General features: G+C 40.5%; 1 long non-coding RNA gene across 1 annotated transcript; it reads right to left on the reverse strand.

The window, feature by feature from the left end:
* Positions 1-1,033: 1,033 nt before the first annotated feature.
* LOC136445978 (uncharacterized) lies at positions 1,034-5,400 on the reverse strand. The gene is made up of 3 exons (XR_010757477.1): positions 5,212-5,400; positions 3,199-3,318; positions 1,034-2,788 (listed from the first exon to the last, which is right to left on the reverse strand). It is a non-coding gene; the product is annotated as an uncharacterized lncRNA (long non-coding RNA).
* Between the last annotated feature and the right edge of the window lie 600 nt (positions 5,401-6,000).

Here is a 6,000-nt window from a genome sequence, read left to right on the forward strand (position 1 = left end):
TAACCTGCGTTGATTTATATACAATTTATGACTCTAAACGCTTCAGCATACTGCCGCACGGAGTACCGAAAAGTGTGTTGAGCGTGCGGCCCCGCGGTAACTGTTATGTGCGACTGAGAAAAAATATGTTCGCGATCGATTGCAAAAGAATCGTTTTATCTACAGGAAAGCTGAAGTTATTTTCAGGTACCCAATATTGTTGACTATCCCGGTTTGAAATATCTTTAACCTGCGTTGATTTATATACGATTTATGACTCTAAACGCTTCAGCATACTGCCGCACGGAGTACCGAAGAGTGTGTACGTAGTGCGTGCGGCCCCGCGGAATCGTTTTATCTACAGGAAAACTGAAGTCAGTTTCATGTACCAACTTTCGTAGGCTATCCCGGTTGGAAATATGTTTTACTTGCGTTTATTAGTCAAATATGAGTTATGAGCTAGAAAAGCTTCAGGATATACCCTTGTCTTGTACGGAGTTCCTGATCGATAACGACAGAATCGTTCTATGACCCTTTTCTTTACAGGAAAATTGAAGTTGACTACAGCTACCCAGTATTGTATGTTATACATGTACCAGTTTTAAATATATATTTACTTGTGTTGATTTGAAGATGGAATAATACGGATGTAAAGAAATATATACACCGTATTAAAGAAATGTCAGGAAAGTCATGTTTTCGGTGCAGCTTAATTCTGTGTGATTGCCAAGTCACTCCAGAAGAGACCAGTATCTGGAAAACGAAGGTCAAGTTCGATAATAGGCCTCCTAGTGGGTTTCCGGGGTACTGCAACGACACTTTGATATCATGTTTGATATCTCGTGCCGTGGACATGCTATGGCCGTGATTTTGAGATAGCTCTTGAGACAGGGAGTAAATTTTGTAGGTTTAGCGTATTATTTAAGGGATAACATTACTTGGTGAGGGTATTAGATCATGGGACTTTAGTTAACGATTGTTTGATAAAATACAACCACTCCTTTGATCAGTGGCTTGTTTCTTCATCATCACAACAACTATCCGCACACACATGTACACGTAAAGGTACAACTTTAATACGAAGTGGTGCACATTAGATGGCGTCTCAGGTCTTAGAATGATCCATTAGCTTGTGCATGTATCACTGAAAATACAGATCCCAATTGTAAGGCTAGGTATATACATTTTATTTTGTACAGCATGTAGGTGAAGACAGTTCATTTCAAGTTCATCCCGGGCTAATTTCAACAAAAAATGACATTTGTCATTGGTATAAAAGAAGATAATTTTGATTTTGTGCATTAACAGGATTTGTACAACATCCTGGCTTTAAGTACAATGTACACGAAAGACAACTTAAACAATAGATTGAAAACGAATTGTTCAGCTTTGATATTCATGTATTGCAGATAACATTTTTACAAGCCACCATTCATATTGTGTTCATATTCGCATGCTCACATCAGTTTTGGGTATCCCAGAGGATGCAATCTGTATAATCAAAGCAACATGGCCTAATGCAATACCACATGTAAGTACTACCTGACTTAGGCTAAAATGAAAAATACTTGCAAAGTGCACATTTTGAAAATTTATGATTCACTTCTTGAACACACATTAGAGAAGACAAGCTGATTTGTAAGAGTACTAAAATGCAACATACAGTTAATTGTAAAAGATCAGCACCCTCACATCTTATTATCTTTACTGCCTTGAAAATAAAATTGGCAAAAGTTGAATGACACATTTTCTAATCTTTTTCGTAATTTTCCTCATCAATAGAATTTTAATCCTCGGACAATATATTGCTTAACACTAACTCCACATTCTGGTTCTTGGAAAGGGTGTAAAGGTGCCAAGAAAAGGTGCCAAGCAGTATAATGATTTGATGGAAAGGTCACACAAAATTTGGCCTGAAAAAAAGAGCTTCGAGTACTTGCCACCTTAATGTTCCAATCGCAAAGTGGACCTTGTTAGCCAATAACAAAAAAACAAAACATATAGCAGCTAAATAGCATGTTTGGACTTGCAGTAATGTTCAGCTTAACAATAGCTGGTGTACAAGGATATGAAACTCAACCATGGAAGAATGCTGTTGTTCAAAATATATCAAAATACTGGGTAAAAAAATGTGTCCTTAATTGAAGAGTACATGTACACATGTCCTCCAATGTCTATTCATCTAACAATATCCATTCCATTCATGTTTAACATTGCTGGTGTATAACTAACAGGAACACATGCCTAAATCATGCTGTACTTTGCACAGACTGATGGACAGTCCTTGCTCTATGATGACAATCTCTTACTTCTCATTTCAATGTAACTGCAACAAAGAAATGGGTACTACGGTGTTATTAGCAAAACACATTAGTATACTTACATGTACAAACTATACAATGAAATGTCTTCATTGTGGCATTATACACATACATGTATATCCAATACAGCTATATACTGTCATCACCATCGGACGATAGTTCCTCCTGAATATCCACAAACTGGTTTGGGCCATTGGCATACCTAGAGATGACAGATACATTCTTGGAATAACAGGTATTCCATCTATGTACTGGCCAAACTGCCATGCTTCCAGTTGGAGGAGATGACTGACCAGCAGCCCCACTTCTCCTCTCTTCTCACTTGCCCAGATAGCAAGCTGTATGCAGGAGTGTTATTGAAGCAGGTGGTTGATCACTTCCCTCATCCCCCCTGTCCAACATCTGCTTGTCTTCCCCTGCACCTAGCTTCATGTTCCAGGCTTCTATAGCCTTTCTTGGAAGGCTCCGCGAGACCGGCCTTCATGACCCTGGAGAAAAATTAAAAAATAGTTTGGATATTGTAAGGTCACATGACAAAAACACAACTGCATGTACTATGTTGTCAGTCCTAAGATGAGGTTGAACATGATGTAAGCGTGTTGAGGGCTAAGCTGAATCTTACCATAAAGAAAGATACATTTAGTTTCTAGTATCTTACCTTACCTAGTCCCATCCTCATGCCTGAGGGCCGGGGACTATTGTAGCATCAAGTTCATGTACTTTCTAGTCAACTGATAAAATCAATTGATCAAAGCAATTGATAAAATCAATTGATCAAAGCAATTGATAAAATCAATTGAACAAGACATACCGGGAAGTGCTATGGATAAGTTTGTGTACAGTTCTCAATGCAGCTGACGTGCCTCTGCATAGTCTATGGAGGCGGGGAACCTGGTACCTGGTATTTTGGGTTGAGATCCTGGCAGACCAACAGCCAATCACATCCGACCTCAGTCCTAAGTGGAGAATTAGGCCCGCTATGGTTGGGTGCTGGTCTGTAAGGTTGGGTACTGGTTGCCTGCAACATATTTGAAACATTCCTTGGTTAAAGACGTTTCCCCCCCAGGTCCTTTGTTAAAGACGTTCCCCCCCCCCCCCCAGGTCGATTTCCCCCTCCCCCAGTGGTTTCCCCCTTCTGAAATCTGACTCGCTACAATTGCTAAAATACATGGTCTAAGTACACCGAATATACCTACCTTTATGTCAGATAAAATCCTCAACATTGCATCCTATACATACTTTCCGAGCAGGCTAAGGTACTGAGCTGCGCACCACCAAATCCGACTGCGAGCCGACGGCTTTGCCCACTGTAGTCCCAAGAATGTCACAATTATTGCTGGCTCATTTAATATTTACGTATACAGGCTTATAGATTACAGCAGCTTCATATCATTTCCTAGCGTATATTAATCTTTTTGTAAGCATTTTCCGATTTCTGACTATGACAATATAAAAATGAGACAGCATACACTTCCGGTCTGGTTTGTGGCCGAACATTCCAATAAACACGGTTCACCGCTCCATTAAAGTGTGTAGTTGACAAGCACACCTTCCTTGCAATTGTGAGTGCTTTATCGGTCAAATCTCTTTGAAGTTAGGAAACGCCCAGAAATCACCAAGTAAGATGTGCTGTTACATTTGATAAACAATGATTGAATATATATTTCTAAGCAATCATTGACTGATTGAGACCGCAACATTTCGTGGACTACGGCAGGCGCAGTTGGCTTGGTCAGGCGGACGGACTTGGTAATCGCTGCCCACTAGCACAAGTGAGTTCTTCTACGTGAAAGTAACTTGTGAATGTGCATCTAGTATATTTTCAATCTGATGTGCTAGCTAAATGTAACCTGGTTTACAAACAGGAGGAGGGCTGGGACTGAGGGTAATGCAGACCGGAATACACCATGTTGTATTTCATTTATGTCATACCAAGGAGGTTAGTCATACTAACCCAAGAAAACACACATTTCAGTATGGAATGCGCCTGAAGTTGAGGGAGCTTTGTGTCCTCGAACAAAAAACTGTAACACTATTGACTCTAACCTTCGAATCCGGTATTCGAATTTTGGGTGGCGGCGCAACCGGCATGCTCAAAATGCATTCTAAATATTCGGAAGCCCGTGTGATACAACTTAGAACCCTGTGTGATACAGAAAATTATCACATGGTCTGGAAAACCCATATCAAACGATTTGCGGCCCAGGTATGACCTAAATATGGATATTAAAGGGTCTGCATACCTATTTCCATGAGATGCAGTGAGCTTTAACATCAATCATAGCTAATCTAATCGAAATTCTAAAATGTTTGCGAAGCGTAAATGGTTGCATTTATTCTAGGGAGTGAGAATGAATGAATTATGCAACCCATATCCCTACATGAAAACAAGGAGGTTAAAAAGAAATGGTAAGTAAGTTACATATATAGTACTAGTAGGGGGCTGTTACATGTACCTTCTTCAAATTCTGATTAGCCCGGATACCATAATTCTTCATCTTCTTCTTTCTTTTTGAGGATACAAAGGCAACTTAAACTTGCTGCAGATTCTGTAACCTATAAACCGACTTGCCCCAATAAATTTATCGCTCTACCGAGGAGAGCCCGAGTGTCATCCTAGTTAGTTCCGGGGTTCGAATCTCATATCAGCCCTGGAACTAATTGATAAAATAATAAGATGACACTCAGGCTAGCGCTATTTTCTCGATTTCAAATTATCTTACGGGAAATACTGTTGTTAAACAAGTACGTCCTAGGTCCAAATATACTTCGTACTGACGTTACTTTTCTGATTGTAGATGAGAATATATCTCAGTAACTGAGTTTATTTAAATATACTACTAGTAGGTGTTACAGCCCCCCTCCCCCGAAGACCATCTACGTACAAGTTATGACGTTTTGGCATTCCTACCTGCTGTAAGACTGTTGATACCTTGTCCAAATTAGTCTGCACCCACCGCTCTGGTAGATTAGTAGGTCGTCAGCACTTCAAAAAGTACAGCATCTTTAAAATGTTGACACGAAATTCGTGTGCACAGAACTGTGTGTATTTTTCAAGCCGCCATTTTGAAAGGTTCACGGCAGGTCACGGCTAAAATCCCATCAGCCTGTGCGCCAGGGGCCAATAAATGCGCTCCCGATAGCTATGGTAAAATCAAGGTCTTCAGAGGACGAGAGGACGTCCTTCAAGACCATAGCTATGCACTTATTGCTTTGCCTATAACACCATTACTATCGAGAATTGGATATGTACCGGGTGAGAGTTTACAACTCATTGTAAATGATGTTTAGATTTGTCACGACAATCTCGACTTAACAAATAACATAATGTGAAACTTGAAAACTTGACGCGTGCCAGTAATGTGCGTCAACCCTTACCCCATCCCAACTCTCCTCCTGTGCTCCAGCCTTCAGGAGGAGTTCAGCAACACCAACATGTCCTTCTGAAGCTGCATAGTGAAGCGGAGTGAGTTTATTCTGGAACGGTTGAGAGCAGAGTTGTCAAGACATGGTAAGTAAGGTACCGGTTTACATTTGTCACGATTATCAAAACTTACTTGCAATTGCAATACGTTAAATTGAAAACCTGCCACGTGCCAGTAACGCACGTCAAACCACACCTGATTCCTGCTGTCCACCTGTGCCCCAGCCTTCAGGAGGAGTTCAACAACACCAACATGTCCTCCCGAAGCTGCCATGT

The sequence above is a fragment of the Branchiostoma lanceolatum genome, chromosome 12, assembly GCF_035083965.1.
Source record: "Branchiostoma lanceolatum isolate klBraLanc5 chromosome 12, klBraLanc5.hap2, whole genome shotgun sequence".
Lineage (NCBI taxonomy): Eukaryota > Metazoa > Chordata > Leptocardii > Amphioxiformes > Branchiostomatidae > Branchiostoma > Branchiostoma lanceolatum.